We start from the raw sequence: 18,473 nt of genomic DNA, 5'->3' as shown, positions 1-18,473 counted from the left end.
TTAAATGGCTTCCCACAGGCCCACAGTTTCAATTGAACCTGAATTGTTGATGATTGACGCTACTGAAGGTCCCAAAGACTAGTCAGGAGGAAAGCACCCTACCCCCAGAGCTTCCACAATTGTGGGGGAATGTTATTCTCAGCCCTCTTCCCAATAGAGAGACCTCCTCATTCCTCTGACCCCTCTTGCTTCTTTCCATGGCACTGAATGTAAGGAAATTCACAATGATATTTTATGCATTCATATTAAATAATATTTTTCTCTCATATCACACCATTCATCTGAGGAACTCAAAGTTCTTTAGACACATACTGTGCCACAGATTGCCCTTTTGAGGGTTTACCTGTGTAGGGGCTTAGAAACTGAGTTTTTTCTCATAGATTGTTCCTCCAGGAAAAAAATTGGTGGAGATTGATAGGGTTGCACCCTTCTCCCACAGGGAATGACAGACGATTTAGCCCACTAAGTTCACAGATGTCCCCAAGATCCATAAACATCTCAGAACACCCCAGGGGTCAGAGACTTCTGGACCAGTCCCTTGGCTGTCTCATGTGACCTGTGCTGCTATGTGGTGCCACACTAGTACCTATGCCAAAAAGTTCAGAGGTTGCAAGTCTGGGTTTCCAAACACACTATCCCCCTTTTGTCCAGACTCCTTACCTTCTTCACAGAGAGGCTGCACTCACCTTCACATAGTTTATCTTCTTGAGGGAAGAAGAGCGATACCTTAACTACCCCCTGTGAAATACCAGGGCACAATGGAATAAAATCCCATGTTATTATCTTAAATGGAATTACCCAGATACATCTATTTAAACACAACGGATTACATAAAACAGTAAAACAAGTTTATTAACTACAAAGAGATAGATTTCAAGTGGTTACAAGTAAAGAGTAAAATAAAGATAAAACACTTACTAGTATCTACTTAAGAAACTATCTTAGCTGCAAAGGAAACTTTCTCACTACATGCTCCAGCAGCCTTACTGACCAAACTTTCAGGTCAGGACCCCTCCTCCAGAGTCCAACAGCTGTTTCCTTTTGTCTTCTCAGGTGCAGAAAATGAGTAGGGTAGGGAGAAAGAGAAGGGGCCTTTGGGGCAGTTTGTCCCTCCTTTTTACAGTTTCAGTCCCCTTCTTGAAAAAATATTTCCAGCTGAGACCCAGAAAACAAAGGGCTTGTCTACACAGTGTGACATTGTCACCAAAACTTTTGTCTTTCGCGGGTACTTAAAAAAGCCCCCTGCAAAAGACAAAAGTTTTGTCAACACAAGCAGCAGTGTGAATGCGGCTTTGTCAGCAGCAGCGCACTCCTACCAACAACCCTTATGCCACTCGCGGGCCTGGAAATATTTTGTCAGCAAAAGTGCCGACAAAATACCGATAGAGAGTATTCACACATGCTGACTAAAAGCTGCATAGTGTAGACAAGCCCAAAGAGTCTGTGGGGAAGCATATTCCTTGCTGGTTTTTTCACCTGTTTGAATTTCCTTTGTTTTCCCTTCCTGCTTAATGACTCAGTTTACTGCTTAAATGCAAATTAAGGCAAGCATACATTCCTTCCTTTGTTTAGGACAGACCTGACTTCTGCCTGGGCAGGGCTGTGAGGTTTGGAACATGTGTTAACATCATCATACAGGGGAATCTTATAACTTCACATACAATGTTGTCACATGCATTTTACCAGAACAATACTGACCAGCAAATTATGAGTTTCAAATGATGCCTTACAAGGCATATTTTGTACAGAGATTATTACAATAGTGTGAAGGGAGTGAATACATGGGTGTATTCCATTACACCCTCCTCACTAAAAGATCTTAAATTGCAAGACCACCCTGTACCAGTGTCCACAATCCATCCTTATCCTATCACAATTCCTGTTGCAACACTTTATTCTTGAAAGCCTCCAAGAATAGGAATTCCCCAGCCTCCTTAGGTAATCTGTTGCAGTACTTACCTAGCACTATAGTTAGAATTTTTTCCCTAATATCTAACTTGAATTTCTCTTGCTGCAAACTAAGCAGATTACTTCTTGTCCTACCCTTGGTGGACAGGAAGAACAATTGACTACTATCCTCTTTATAAAAGCCTTTGACATATTTGAAGACAGTTATGTCCCTCCTCATTCTTCTTTTCTTGTTTGGCTCTATGACTGTATTTCTGTTTGTCTGTTTTGTTGATTGAGATTGAAAGCTATTTTGAACATGGACTGCCTTTTACCCTGTTTATGCAGTGCCTAACACAATCAGTTCCTAGCCATTGTTAGTGCCTGAAGGTGCAACCCTAATACAAATAGTAAATAATCATTGCCAACATTCTGAAGGAAAATAATGTTTTTGTGTAAATCAAAAGGTAAACAAAGATATTGATTTATCAACCACTCTACAACATTTCCTACGTATGCCACTTCCTCAGCTCCATTTATATTGAAAACCCAATCCACACCTTCATCTCTTCTTGTCTTAACCATTTCAATTCCTCCTTCTATTTGGCCTCCCCAAGTCCCAGAATCTAGCATGTGCAGAATGTTGAACCCTACTTCGCAGGCAGTAGATACATCCTCCCTCATCTTCAGATACTTCACTGGATATGCATTCATTTTAGTATCTTGTTCCAAAACTACCTCTTGGGGCTAAGTTCTACACATCACTGAAGTTGATGTGATTTCATGGGGTGTAAATCAGTGGAAACTTTAGCATCGGGTATTGAGAACCTTCTGTGGATTAATTCCAGTCTTAGTGGACCTTGTCTCCTGCTACTCCTTTTCTCACTTCTTCCACTTCTCTACCAATGGCCTCCCTTGACATAATCCCTAGTTAGCGCTAGAGTTTTCTGCTCTGTAGCTCCTGCATCTAGGACTTTTCAATATCTGCGTCCTCAACTCTCGAAATCTCATTTGAAGCTTCTTTGCTCCTCTTTTGATATCTCCCCCTTTAAACATTACAACAATTATTTAACTCTCTACACTATTTTGGGATTCAGTGTTTATGAATGCTATGCAAAATAAGGCTGAATTGTATTGTTTCTTTGTTCCCCTCACTTCATGTATTAACACAAAGAGCTTGAATTTGTGCTTCCAAAATTTCACAGGATTATTTACTTTTTGAAAACCCGTGTGTTTAAAAATATTTCTATTTATATTAGTTTTGTATTTACACTAGTTGGCAGTGTACTTTAAATAAAGCTAAAACATGTTACACAGTATTTGCCTTATAAAGGCTTCTTAGCTATATTTTTAGCACTTATGAAATATATACTTTTGTCAGAGTTTTATCAGAAAAATAGTTAGAACTACCAGTTAAATTGAACTAGAAAATTATCCCAAGATATTATTCTGCCTACCACCAATGTCACATCAAGGACTGAATATTTCAGTATCTTACACCACTTTAGGGCCAGAAAACTTGATTTCTATTCTGTTTTGTTCTGTCTTTCTTCTCCTATCCCTCCCAAAAGAATACAGAGACAGCACTTAAAGGGAAACTACCAGGTCAAATTCAGACCAAAATGTAGGCTCTGTAAAAATATTTTTCAAAATTTAAGATCGGGGAAAGGTTTTCATACAAACAGATTTTAAATACATTTCCCTGCAGTGTTTCCAGCCCAAACATTGCAGCATTATGCTAGCACCTGAAAACCAGAAAGTGAAGTTGACTAGAAATATTAACCAAGTAAAAGTGACCAGTCCACTTTCATTGTTCAAGCTCAACAAAGGAACAGTAAACAAAGCACAAATAAATTAAACTGTAAAAAATTATTTCAGTTTTAATAGTATAAGGTGCTGCTTACATAAGTAATATTTTATTTGTATTTGTTTTTCAATAAAAAGGGTTAGTGGAAACTGAATCCTGTCATGTGACAGCGGCATTAATCTTTCTTACCTTGAACTAGGTCATGAGACCAGGAAATAAAGAGTAATCACATGGCAAAACTCCTGTGCTACATAGTTAGGTCAACCTCCACTGTAGACACAGATACATCAACAGAAGAATTCTTCCAGTGATCTGGTTACTGCCTCTCAAGGGGGTGAATCTACTATAGCAACAGAAAAAAAAAACCCTTCTAATCACTATAGCAAGTATTTACACTGCAGCATTACAGCAGAGTAGCTGCAGCACCGCCACCATGCCGCTGTAGGCCAGTACTTGTAGTATAAACATACTCTTAGGGTAGGCTTTTGACACAAAAGGGCTGGAGCAGGGGCCAGAATTCAGCTGTTAATTGTAAGATCTTTGGGGCAGAGACAATGACTTCCTTCCAGTTTGTACAGTACCTAGCACAATAGAAGCCCTAATCTTGATCAGAGCCTCTAGATTTTACCCTGATATAAATATTAAATGCTTATTAATAAGCAAAACAGAGCTGGTGGCTCTCAGAAGGGTGTCGCTGATACCTCATCAAGCGTCATTTACTACTGGGAACATTAAGAGACAGAAAACATAGCTCCCAGTTGGAATGACGAGAGAGGCAGGGAGTCTTTCAGAGTTGTTCAAATTCTATTATTTAAACAATATTTAATTTAACAGCGACCTAACTTAACAACAGCTTGGAATGTCTTGGCTTTTCTCATGCATCCCAATGGTGATTTTCATCTCCTGTGTCTTAGCCGACATCATCACAGATTCTTACATCACTGACATAAGGTCCCTCGGGGACCTTCACCAGTGGAGAATCAAACATGGCAGAGCTTCACCCCACCATGTATGCTCCCTCCCTTTATGTTGTAGAACGGATTTCAGTGGGAGATGCAGCCAGCTCTGCCACCTTTATACTGGTGGAAATTCCCCTTAGGGGAAATTCTCCAGTGGGAATCTCCAGCCACTTCAGGTTCACTTTGCACCACTTTCGCACACAGTACACGCTGAACCTGACAGACTGGAGAATCCAGCCCATAATGTATACTGAGTTTCTAAGCCACGACTGAAAAATCAACATCAAGTCAAATCGCTACATCTTCAAAGATAATGCAAGCCATGAAAACATGGACAACTTAATCAAAAACATTCTGAAGCAAGCAGAACCAGGCTGCTCTAGCTTTATTGTTCAGCTTCACTGAATTCCTAGCTTTGTGCAATGGGATTTCAGCTGTCTGTGCACACATGATGTTTATGACAACTCTAATGCATCTTAAATTTTTGAATGGACTTTGCAAGATTTCCATGGGGCTTGTTGTCATCAGAAAAAAAGAGATGGTTGCAGGTTTCACATACAAGAGAACTCGGGCCAGATGTGAAAGTAAGCCGGTCCGGTATGGCATACCAGTAAGAGCCAGTACACAGACAACTGTACTGGCAGGGCTGATGAGGGGGGCCAAAAGCCAGAGCTCTGGGCCCTTTAAATCACTGCTGGAACCCCAGGGTAGCGGCAGCGGCCGGGAGCCCCAGGGCTCCAGCAGCGATTTAAAGGGCCTGGGCCTCCGGCCCTTTAAATTGCTGCCGGAGACCCGTGGTAGCGCTGGCGGCGGTGGCCGGGAGCCCCGGGCCCTTTAAATCACGCTAAAGGGCTGGCTGGGGGAGTCTAGCCCCAGCCCTGCACCTTCCGCCTGAGGCCCTGCAACTTATGGTTGAGCCGCCCCCACCACCTTGCTCAGGATCCTGGCCGCCCTGCGTACCGGTAAGTCCCTTAAGTTACTTTCACCCCTGACTTGGGCTCTGAATGGGCATGAAAATTGAAAACATTACGAGCACATTTTCAGTAAAAAGCTAAAAACATCAGAGAACACCTTGTGCATCCTCTGTTATTTTAGATTTTTATAATCAGAGAAGAACATGATAAAAGAAACAATATTTGCAGACTCATTCTGGGATAGTGTAGATGACTTTGTTCATCACAAGTATTAAACAGCAGTTTGTATAAGGACCCGTGTCTCATACTGCCGTACAAGTAGCCCCAAACCGGATGTGGAGTAACAGTTATTAAGGTGGGGGGGGGAGAGAAGTGATTCAGTTTCCATGTTATTCTAGTCCTGGATGGGCCTCCCTCTACTATAGGCAAGACATCCCCACTTACTGCGACTCCCTTCCCTTCTCCCCTGGTGACCAGACACCTGGAACAATCTAGGACATTTGCTGAATGAGGGGGTGCTGTCCAAAGAAAAGTCAGTATGTTTCAGTAGCATTCCACTGCTACTGGCAAGTGCTTATAAAGGATTCTGGTTTCCTACCTTTCAGAACTAGGGATATTCCATGATTTCACCATCATCAACAAGGAAATAATTTATCGCTGCCTATTCAGAATTCAGTTATTTGCTATCTAACAACAAAATAGAGCTATTCCTCCTCTTTTCTCTCTCTCAACAAGGATCATTAGTTCCAAACCATTGCCCAGCCTCCCCCTAAACTAGTCTAAACTTTAGAAATGTTACATGACAGCACTCTGCACTTCGGCCATGGTGGATGTCAAAATACATGAAGGGTTGCTGTGCTATGTGGCAGAGATGAGTGAAGGACAAACAGAAAATTCAGGCCCCTTCCTATCAAGATGAAGGAAAAATTTATTTGAAAAAATTTACTTTAAAAAACAAATCAAAACATCTCTTTATAATTAGTCTGAACAAACCTCAGAATTCTTAAGTGTATTTGCCATTCAGAATTATTCTCATGGATTTCTTCATTGGATATTTCTTGTGCTGAAGACCAGTCACAAGTTTGCTGTGGATATTTGCAATTTGAAATATGTGCAGCATAGGTTAGTTACAAAACCATGTTTTTAAGTGGTGTGGAGGGAAGATGAGGAGGTTGAATTGTGGAGGAAGAAATTAAATGTGTTTGGGTTTTTTAAAATTAACTACAGGATATGTGCCGATCATCATTCTGATCACATTGTTTGTATGCTGTATCCCTTCCGCCCCCCACTTTGTCTTCTTAGATTGTACATTTTTCAAGGCAGGGACTGTGTCTTCCCATGCATTTGGAAAACACCTCACATATGGTGGGTACTACTGCAAATCCAGTAATAAATATGTAGATAATAAATTTATCTTTCCTGCCTGGATGATTTATGTCACCAACCAACACAGCTCAAATTTCAAAGTATATGTATTCAGTTGTAATATTTTCAGTTCATGATGTGTTGGTTAGTTATGTAACTCATCCTATCATGGAAAACAAACACCACCACTTGACTGATATAACTAACCGACAGCTTAAATTTCAAAATGTATGCAATTTACATTGTATCAGTTAGTTATGTAAGTCACATGGTGCTGCTTCTATTCCCTCTTTGAATAACTTACACAGTAAACACCTCAGCAAACATTCTGATTTTGACAATAGAATATGCAATGTAAAATTTGCTTTTGGTGAATATTCAAATATGCAAGCTAAAATTAGTTTTGTGAGTACTCACACTAATAAAGCTTGAGCATTCAAATGTTTGTGGGAAATTACCATGAAAGTGTTGTAAACATGGTCAAATTAAAATTCATTTTCAAATTCAAGTTGAATATTCATGGACAATTTTTTCCAACTACTTCCTCACCTCATCTTCTGGAAAGGAAATGTACTTAGGAAGGCGATGTAACTGAGATTTTTTCAAAGCCATATTAGGGGATGTGGATGTCCAATTCTCATTAAAATTATAGGAATTGGGTAGCAAATCCCTTAGGCAGCTTTGAAAAAAAATCTCATCCTGCATCTTTAGTAGAGTGAGATACTGAACTGTCTTCTTTGGCTCAAAAGTAAAGCACTCCGTTGGGAAGCTGAATTAACTATCTAGCCTATACTACTGCTTATTTAACTACAAGAGAAAGGAAGAATGTGAAATTAGAAAAAAGCAAAGATAGTGATGATACCAAATGGTGGTCCAGGTACTCTGCTCCCTCTTTATAAGGCTCTTTGTTGTAAGTTGATCTCTGGTAGGGGCTTATTGTCTTCAGTTTCTCAAACTCACTGAAGTCCCCCTGAAACTCTCTATTTGAAGCATAAACTTTATTTAAATATGCCAACCGCAAAGCTCCTATAAAGAGTCTGATAGGGCCTGATTCAATTAAAACAAAAGTGAAATTGTTCTGTGCCATTAAGCTGGAACATCAGAGCAACATGCTTGCACAATGGCCATCGCAATAATGCAGAGGGTCTATTTTAAAAGATGAGGTTTTTAATTTTTAAAAACAAATTGTTCAATCAGATGTTTTATAACACTTTCACCATTACAAAGCTCCCAAAATATTTAAAGATATATGACATTTATATACCACCTTTCATCCCAGGAACTCACAGTGCTTTACACACATTAATGAAGTAATCACAGTCCTCAAATCCATTTTGATGTAGTAAGTATTATAGGCAGAGCTAATAGAACCTTAACTAAAGGCAGTGCTTCGAGAGAATCCTGTTTTTAGTTGCTTATGACTTTGCCAAACTTTAACTGTATGGGCTTACATTTTCCATCCTAGGTGTCTGCATCAGGCTAATTTTTAAGTTTCAGCTGTTTTGCCCATTTAAAAAAAATTCGTACAACTTTTTCATTGAAAAACTCTGGTGTCCCCATGCTTTGGAGGAGGGGCTTGAAGTTATAGCAGGGGCTGGCCAGTTTAGGCCCTCAAACATTGTCTAGGACAGTGATTCTCAAACTTTAGCAATCCAAGGACCCTCATTTTGATTTAAATTTTTTCATGGGTGCCCAAGCCTCCCGTTCAGCCCCAGACCGAGCCACCACTCCACCCCTTCCTCCAAGGCCCCACCCCATCTCTTCCCACCCCTGCCCCTCCTCTTTCCCACCTCTTTCCATCCCCTCCCCCGAGTGTGCCCTGTCCCCGCTTCTCCCACTCCCTCCCAGCACCTCCTGCACCCCACTGAAGAGCTGTTCCCCAGTGTGCAGGAGGCGCTGGGAGGGAGGTGGAGGAGTTGAGGGAGGGATGGGGAAAAGTTGATCAGCAGGGCCCGCGGACCCCCTGGAGTACCCTCACAGACCCGCAGGGGTCCATGGATCCCAGTTTTAGAAATGCTGGTCTAGGAGATCATTGCATTTCTCAGGTAATTAAAGTCACTCCTCTTCTGACCTCATATCTTATAACAGAGTTGGTTGACATTTTTTTAAATTTGGTATTTTGCCACAATTCTTCACAGAAATTTCAAATATTTACAAAAAGGAACAATCGTTTGTAAAATTTCATCCTGTTTTTTTAATCAGCTCCACCTTATAAATTATGATCCCTGAGACACACTACGGGAACACATTAGTTGCACACCAAGACTGACTGTACAAGACATTGTAACTGCCATGTAAGATAATACTCAGGAGAATAGCTGAGAGGATAACCTGCATTAGGTGCAATGGATTGGACTTAATTACCCATGAGGTCCCTTCTGTTCTTACGGATCAAATTCTGCTGTCAGAGCCACATACAGGATTAATATGGAACCTATTCCTACATCCAATGTTCAAATTTAGAGCTGATTTCTGAGATATGGTTCTATGATGAGATACATTAACAAGTGGAGCTGAATGAACAATTTTGAGTGGATATTTTATTTCTATTATTTTAGCCTCTTTTGTTATTTAATACTTTATTCTACAAATTATTGGTCTGTGGTTTGTTTTCTAGCAGTTTACTGCAAGAATTTATTACTACAAATTTATGGCTTGGTTAGTTTTGATTGGATTATAGGTTACACAATATTTTTTCTGTTCCCTGATTGGATAAGTGTAACTGAGCATCAGGTTTCCAATACAATTACTTGGCTTCTGTGAATATTTGCTTAAAATTCACTATTGTCAACTTTTCTGCCAGTAAACTCATTCACTAAAATATTCATGCAATGCAAACACAGAAGGGGCATGAGCCCAGGTGAAGCAAATTCAACTTTTAATTCAAGTGGATATTTATAGGAAATGTTTTTGGTATCCATTTAGCTCTGTTAGCAACCATGAAATACAGCTGTTGTTTCAGGACTTGGCCTGGCTCAATTCTTTCCATCCAGTTCCCTTCCCCTATCAGTCCTGGTCCCGCTTCTGAAAGGGCTTCTCTAGCCCTTAGCTCAGCAGCAGATGGTAACAACATACTAAAATACAGGAATACTTTATACAGGAAAAGACAAGTTCTTAGCCCAACTATCCTATGATTCACTGCAATATTACAGTAAGAGCACCTCACTTAGAATAATGTTGTTGAAGTCTGCAATGTAACAATTGGTCACATTATGCTACTAGTAAAAATAGAGGCTGAAGGAGGAACATGAGAGACAAGCTCCTCTCCTCAATATCTGTAAATCCTTTAGACACAACCCCATCCTAATTATTCACCTCTTCTTGTCAACTGTTGGGAATGGGCCACATCCACCCTAATTGAATTGGCCTCATTAGCACTGACTCCCCACTTGGTAAGGCAACTCCCATCTTTTCATGTGCTGTATATTTATACCTGCCTACTGAATTTTTCACTCCATTCATCTGATGAAGTGGGTTATAGCCCACAAAATCTTAAACCCAAATCAATTTGTTAGTCGCCAAGGTGCCACAAGGACTCCTCATTGTTTTTGCTAACCCCATCCTAATGGGCACAAGTATCCAATTCTCTCAGCTGCAACTTCTTCTCCAGATTCTCATCAATTCTATCTCTAGTATCCTAGCTTCCTTCAAATCTGATTTGCAATACTTACATTTTTATACTTTTAAACCTACATCAAACAAATGAGTAAAAATCTCCCTACTATTTGTTTAGTGTCTGGAGATGACTTATTGCCCATCTCCTTTGATTATTTTAAGAGGAGATGTCAGCATCTTAATTTTACATAAAACCTTTTTAAGCAATTCAAGTGGCCAGCTACAATCTCACTCCCCAAAGTTCTCCTCTCTCTATCATGATCAGATCCCCCTTAAATTCCCTCTATCATATGACATGACAGAAAGGGAGTTCTGTTTCCCTAGAAGCTCAAGTATTCAGTTTTTATGATGATCAGGTAAACAAAAAAAGAACCCCAACACAACACTTACCTACCTACCTACCCACCCATACAGAGTCCCCAAAATGAGGCACAGAAGCGAAGCACAGTTTTATATTATGGGATCCATGACAGAATCAAGCCTTAGTTATATCCTTACTTTCTTTTGTAAAATAGATGCATTGTTTTGGTTTTTGCTAGATTCCTGTGTATATTAATTGGCTGGATGACATCATGGTTATTTAGATAATCATAAATTTATTCAAAACAAAGCTCAAATATTCCACTCCTTCTCTAGCACCATCTATAGAGAACCATGTTGTTTGACGGATGGGTGCACAGGGACAGGCAGTGGACATGCTCTGTTTTCTTTTACAGGGACAGTAAAACACTTATAGAATCTAGTCACAAGGGCCCTCATTCTGTGAGGTGCTGAGCATTCTCGCCTCTCATTGACATTGACGGCATCTCGGTATCTTGCCGGACTGGTCCCTGAGCCCGGGGAAAGGCCAAAAAATAAACAAAGGCAAGAATAAGTCAAAGCACATTAAATTCCTTCCAATATTTGCTTCTATTTCAACCTTTAATGACAAATCCTGATAATTATTTGTAAAGGAAATTAAATGCAGTATTGCGACCTTATGGCTGATTTTATTTGCCTAGGTCTCAGAAAATCCAAAGTCACAGTCCCTACAAATACCACTGAAATGAGACCACATTACGTATAGGCTAGCATGGTAAAGCATAAAAGTTGTCATATGCAGTGATGCAAACTACTATATATTCAAAAGGGGAGCAACTGGGATCAGCATCAGAAGCACTTTACATGTGGAGCTGGCTGCAGAGGAAAAGATATTTGGCTCATCAATAATTTGGATCAATTTTCCTCCTTAGCTAGCCCAGCATACACAGATTTTCAGCCCCTGAACACAGCACTGCCATCTGCAGCTACTGGATTACCAGGAAGAGACCTTGAAGGAAATGGAGAAAAAGAGAGAAATGCAGACAAAAGTGATAATAAGCAAGACCCCTGTTCTCATCTCATCCTTCTAACATTAGTATTCTGCATAGCTCCTTGCCTCCTATTAGCCTCCCTGACCAGTAGTTGAATACATCCTGCCAACAAGTAGGTGCATCTAGCCAACTATATGCCAACTCCGTCCCTGTGGTCTTGCCAATTTACAGTACCCAGCTGCTGAATGTGCTAGGCAATGTTTTCCCCACATGCTTTAATTGTACATATAATATATTTGATATCAAGGGAGTTAAGTATTATACTTAAGTTTTAGCAAGAGCAATTTAAACACAGCTACTGTAGCAAAAACCCAGTACACTGGCTCATGAGGTACAGAAAGTTATAGACAGTTGAAAAAAATATCTGCTTTAAATATTACAGCTGGGCCTGCTTCCATGTACCAAACATTTTGGTTAAGGCCAGATTAAGGTTTCAAGTGGCCTTAGGCAGGGAACAATACTATTTTGGGGCTTTGAGGCCATGGGAATGTTCTGCAATCTCAAACAGCCCACTATATCTGTCCCTCAACTTTGTTTAGGCATGGAACAGCTATGAGTCTGCTGGGCCACAGAGCTAGCTAAATAGAATAGCTATAAAATCTTTGTTTTCAGAAGCAATCTGCCACCTAAATGGTCCAATAAATATAAACACTACCCCCTTCAACAGATGGGCCCCCAAAATACCATAGAATGTTGTTCAGTCTCTTCATTCACCTTTCCTCCATAAGCTTGATTTAAATAGTTGCTGTATGAAACGAAAATCTATGCTGGCTTTTGATGCCCTGTACTATGCTGTAGGTAATGCAACACAACCTAGTTATACTGACAAAGAGTAAAAATTCACTAATAGGCTCTTTGTAAGTGTAGAGGACGGGATTCACCCCTGCGGCGCCTCCTGCTGGTCGTCTCGGGAATTAGCTCATTTCCAGCCTTGGAGCACCCTCTGCAGGCCGGTATCCTGCTGCTGCTTGGCCCCCCTGTGTCCCTCCCGGACCCGGTGCCCTGTTGTCTGGGGTGCTGCCCCCTGGCAGTTACCCCTCACAGCTCTGGGTCTCCCCCTCCCAGGGGAACCCCCACCCACTATCCCCACTTCACCTCAGTGTTAGGCTACTGCCCAGTCTCTATCTAGCCCCCATTCATTGGGGCAGACTGCAGTATAAGCCACTCATCACAGGCAAAGGGGTTTGGACCTGCTGCCTCTGCCTACCCGTGGGCTGCCTCCTGCAACCCAAGTGCCCCTTTAGCCTTACCCTAGACCTGCAGCCTGGGGCTTTCCTAGGCCGGAGCTCCCCGGTTCCCTTGGCCTTTCCCCAGCCCTGCACCACTCTAGGCACTGGGTTAAGCTCCGTACAGCCAGGCCCTTCTCTCCCTGAACGCAGAGAGAGACTGCTGAGCTCCTGGCTCTCAAGCCTCTTATACAGGCCAGCTGTGGCCTGATTGGGGTGTGGCCCAGCTGTGTCCGCTTCCCCAATCAGCCCAGCTTTTAGAGCTGCAGCCCTCTCCAGGGCTGCTTTCAAGCCCTTCCACGCAGGAGCAGGTGTCCACCCCGCTACAGTAAGAAACATTTTAGGTCATTGGTTTAGTCTGCTGCTAAAGTAATATCTTGATGCAACTGGTTACATTTCATGTGAGCTATTGTGTTTATTGCAATTACTTGAAACATTTTCAGGCGGTATAGACCTTGTCTAATTTGTTGTTTCATTAAGACTCCTATTTATCTCTCTTTCACTTACTAGGGAAGCAAAAGCAACCTAGCTTGCAATAAATTTCTCCCTACCTTCTATTTTTGGAAAGCAGGTAAGTTTGCATATGGTTTATTTCCTTAGTCAAAACTTAGTCCTAGGGCACTGCTTGTTGACCTAGAATCATAGAATATCAGGGTTGGAAGGGACCTCAGGAGGTCATCTAGTCCAACCCCCTGCTCAAAGCAGGACCAATCCCCAACTAAATCATCCCAGCCAGGGCTTTGTCAAGCCGGGCCTTAAAAACCTCAAAGGAAGGAGACTCCACCACCTCCCTAGGTAACGCATTCCAGTGCTTCACCACCCTCCTAGTGAAATAGTGTTTCCTAATATCCAACCTAGACCTCCCCCACTGCAACTTGAGACCATTGCTCCTTGTTCTGTCATCTGCCACCACTGAGAACAGCCAAGCTCCATCCTCTTTGGAACCCCCCTTCAGGTAGTTGAAGGCTGCTATCAAATCCCCCCTCACTCTTCTCTTCTGCAGACTAAATAACCCCAGTTCCCTCAGCCTCTCCTCATAAGTCATGTGCTCCAGACCCCTAATCATTTTTGTTGCCCTCCCCTGGACTCTTTCCAATTTTTCCACATCCTTCTTGTAGTGTGGGGCCCAAAACTGGACACAGTACTCCAGATGAGGCCTCACCAATGTCGAATAAAGGGAAACGATCACGTTCCTCGATCTACTGGCAATGCCCCTACTTATACAGCCCAAAATGCCGTTAGCCTTCTTGGCGACAAGAGCACACTGTTGACTCATATCCAGCTTCTCGTCCACTGTGACCCCTAGGTCCTTTTCTGCAGAACTGCTACCTAGCCATTCGGTCCCTAGTCTGTAGCAGTGCATGGGATTCTTCCGTCCTAAGTGCAGGACTCTACACTTGTCCTTGTTGAACCTCATCAGGTTTTTTTTGGCCCAATCCTCTAATTTGTCTAGGTCCCTCTGTATCCGATCCCTACCCTCTAGTGTATCTACCACGCCTCCTAGTTTAGTGTCATCTGCAAACTTGCTGAGAGTGCAGTCCACGCCATCTTCCAGATCATTAATAAAGATATTAAACAAAACCGGCTCCAAGACCGACCCTTGGGGCACTCCGCTTGAAACCGGCTGCCAACTAGACATGGAGCCATTGATCACTACCCGTTGAGCCCGACGATCTAGCCAGCTTTCTATCCACCTTACAGTCCATTCATCCAGCCCATACTTCTTTAACTTGCTGGCAAGAATACTGTGGGAGACCGTATCAAAAGCTTTGCTAAAGTCAAGGAATAACACTGCTTTCCCCTCATCCACAGAGCCAGTTATCTCATCATAGAAGGCAATTAGGTTAGTCAGGCACGACTTCCCCTTGGTGAATCCATGCTGACTGTTCCTGATCACTTTTCTCTCCTCTAAATGTTTCATAATTGATTCCTTGAGGACCTGCTCCATGATTTTTCCAGGGACTGAGGTGAGGCTGACTGGCCTGTAGTTCCCCGGATCCTCTTCCTTCCCTTTTTTAAACATGGGCACTACATTAGCTTTTTTCCAGTCATCCGGGACCTCCCCCAATTGCCATGAGTTTTCAAAAATAATGGCCAATGGCTCTGCAATCTCATCCGCCAACTCCTTTCGCACCCTCGGATGCAGTGCATCCGGCCCCATGGACTTGTGCACATCCAGTTTTTCTAAATAGTCCCGAACCACTTCTTTCTCCACAGAGGGCTGGTCACCTTCTCACCATACTGTGCTGCCCAGTGCAGCAGTCTGGGAGCTGACCTTGTTCGTGAAGACAGAGGCAAAATAATCATTGAGTACATTAGCTTTTTCCACATCCTCGGTCACTAGGTTGCCTCCCTCATTCAGTAAGGGCCCACACTTTCCTTGACTTTCTTCTTGTTGCTAACATACCTGAAGAAACCCTTCTTGTTACTCTTAACATCTCTTGCTAGCTGCAACTCCAAGTGTGATTTGGCCTTCCTGATTTCACTCCTGCATGCCTGAGCAATATTTTTATACTCCTCCCTGGTCATTTGTCCAATCTTCCACTTCTTGTAAGCTTCTTTTTTGCGTTTAAGATCAGCAAGGATTTCACTGTTTAGCCAAGCTAGTCGCCTGCCATATTTACTATTCTTTCTACACATTGGGATGGTTTGTTCCTGAAACCACAATAAGGATTCTTTAAAATACAGCCAGCTCTCCTGGACCCCTTTGCCCTTCATGTTATTCTTCCAGGGGATCCTGCCCATCTGTTCCCTGAGGGAGTCAAAGTCTGCTTTTCTGAAGTCCAGGGTCCGTATTCTGCTGCTCTCCTTTCTTCCTTGTGTCAGGATCCTGAACTCGACCATCTCATGGTCATTGCCTCCCAGGTTCCCGTCCACTTTTGCTTCCTCTACTAATTCTTCCCTGTTTGTGAGCAGCAGGTCAAGAAAAGCTCTGCCCCTAGTTGGTTCCTCCAGCACCTGCACCAGGAAATTGTCCCCTACACTTTCCAAAAACTTCCTGGAATGTCTGTGCACTGCTGTATTGCTCTCCCAGCAGATATCAGGGTGATTAAAGTCTCCCATGAGAACCAGGGCCTGCGATCTAGCAACTTCTGCTAGTTGCCAAAAGAAAGCCTCGTCCACCTCATCCCCCTGGTCTGGTGGTCTATAGCAGACTCCAACCACGACATCACCCTTGTTGCTCACACTTCTCAACTTTATCCAGAGACTCTCAGGTTTTTCTGCAGTTTCATACCGGAGCTCTGAGCAGTCATACTCCTCTCTTACATACAACGCAACTCCCCCACCTTTTCTGCCCTGCCCGTCCTTCCTGAACAGTTTATATCCATCCATGATAGTAGTCCAGTCATGTAAGTTATCCCACCAAGTCTCTGTTATTCCAATCGCATCATACCGTAGTTCCCTGACTGTGCCAGGACTTCCAGTTCTCCTTGCTTGTTTCCCAGGCTTCTTGCATTTGTGTATAGGCACTTAAGATAACTCATCGATCGTCCCTCTTTCTCAGTATGAGACAGGAGTCCTCCCCTCTTGCGCTATCCTGCTTGTGCTTCCTCCCAGGATCCCATTTCCCCACTTACCTCAGGGCTTTGGTCTCCTTCCCCCCGGTGAACCTAGTTTAAAGCCCTCCTCACTAGGTTAGCCAGCCTGCTGGCGAAGATGCTCTTCCCTCTCTTCGTTAGGTGGAGCCCGTCTCTGCCTATCACTCCTTCTTGGAACACCATCTCATGGTCGAAGAATCCAAAGCCTTCTCTCCGACACCACCTGCGTAGCCATTCGTTGACTTCCACGATTCGACGGTCTCTACCCAGGTCTTTTCCTTGCACAGGGAGGATGGACGAGAACACCACTTGCGCCTCAAACTCCTTTATCCTTCTTCCCAGAGCCATGTAGTCTGCAGTGATCCGCTCAAGGTCATTCTTGGCAGTATCATTGGTGCCCACGTGGAGAAGCAGGAAGGGGTAGCGATCCGAGGGCTTGATGAGTCTCGGCAGTCTCTCCATCACATCGTGTATCCTAGCTCCTGGTAAGCAGCAGACCTCTCGGTTTTCCCGGTCAGGGCAGCAGATAGATGACTCAGTCCCCCTGAGGAGGGAGTCCCCGACCACCACCACCCTCCTCCTCCTCTTGGGAGTGGTGGTCGTGGAACCCCCATCCCTAGGACAGTCCATCTTTTGCCTTCCAATCGGTGGAATCTCCTTCTGGCTCCCTTCCCTCAGATGGGTCATCTAGTCCACTCTCGCATTAGTACCTGTAGAGAGAACATGGAAACAATTGCTCACCTGTATCTCCATTGCTGGTACATAGACGCTCCTCTTTCTCCTTCTGGAGGTCACATGCTGCCAAACTTCTTTACCATCCTTCTGTCCCTGCTGCGCCTGCTCTGAATCTTCAGAACATTGTGGCCGTAGAAGCATCTCCTGACATCTATCCAGGAAATCTTCATTTTCCCTTATGCAATGCAGAGTCGATACTCGACCTGTATTACTATAATATACTTGCCAGCATTAGATGTTACTAGGGCCTCTCGCTGTTCCCATGTCTGAATGCTCTTGCTGCAAGTGAGTATTTAAAGGAGCCATTGTTAGGGCCTTGGGCTGGGACCTGGTGGAGTAGGGTGGGCCTGACTCTCCCTACCTCCTGCAGCCACTCCACCCCTGGCCTGAACTTGTCCACTGTCTGCCTGAGCCAGGAGGCATGGCAAAAGACTGTTTATTGCTCTACCCTGGCAAAGGTGCCAGAGTCCCAAGACTGCTAATTCCCCTTTGAGCCTTGCCTTTATATATATGTGGTAGTGAGAGGGTGTGGACTCCCTCCAAGACTGATGGGGAGGGATAGCCACAGACCCCCTACGTGAAAAAATCCACTATCTCTGTATGATTGCCTATTCATGGTCTCTGCACATCAAAGATGCAAAACTGGATACAGTAGAATTCATAGATTTCTGGGTGTGCTTGTTCTGAGCTTTTGACTACAGAAAAACCCTTTAGTGTGGCTTGATGGATGGATTACTGGCCAGAGCCCTTGTTGAAGTTGGGGAGTGATCTCTGGTAAGCTTATTAGCATGCAAGTAGGTTCTTTTACTGTTTTAAATATGTTTTCTCTGTAACGTAAGAAACCATATGAATAAATGTACTTGCTTAGAAAGAGTTGTGTGGTAACTTATCACTGTGGCAACTACCCCTGTGCATAGCCTTTGAAAAGAAAGCGTTGCAGAGCAGGCCTGCTTAGGCAGTCTGACTTTGCTGGGGAATTCACAGTGTAAGCAGGGAACCATCCAGCCTGGAAATACTCTGGTCAGGAGGGAGAGAGATGCATGTTTCTGCCCAAGAAAGGTGACTGCTGGGGAG

The sequence above is a fragment of the Chrysemys picta genome, chromosome 4 (genome assembly GCF_011386835.1).
Source record: "Chrysemys picta bellii isolate R12L10 chromosome 4, ASM1138683v2, whole genome shotgun sequence".
NCBI lineage: Eukaryota > Metazoa > Chordata > Testudines > Emydidae > Chrysemys > Chrysemys picta.
Note: the sequence above shows the minus strand (reverse complement) of the source record.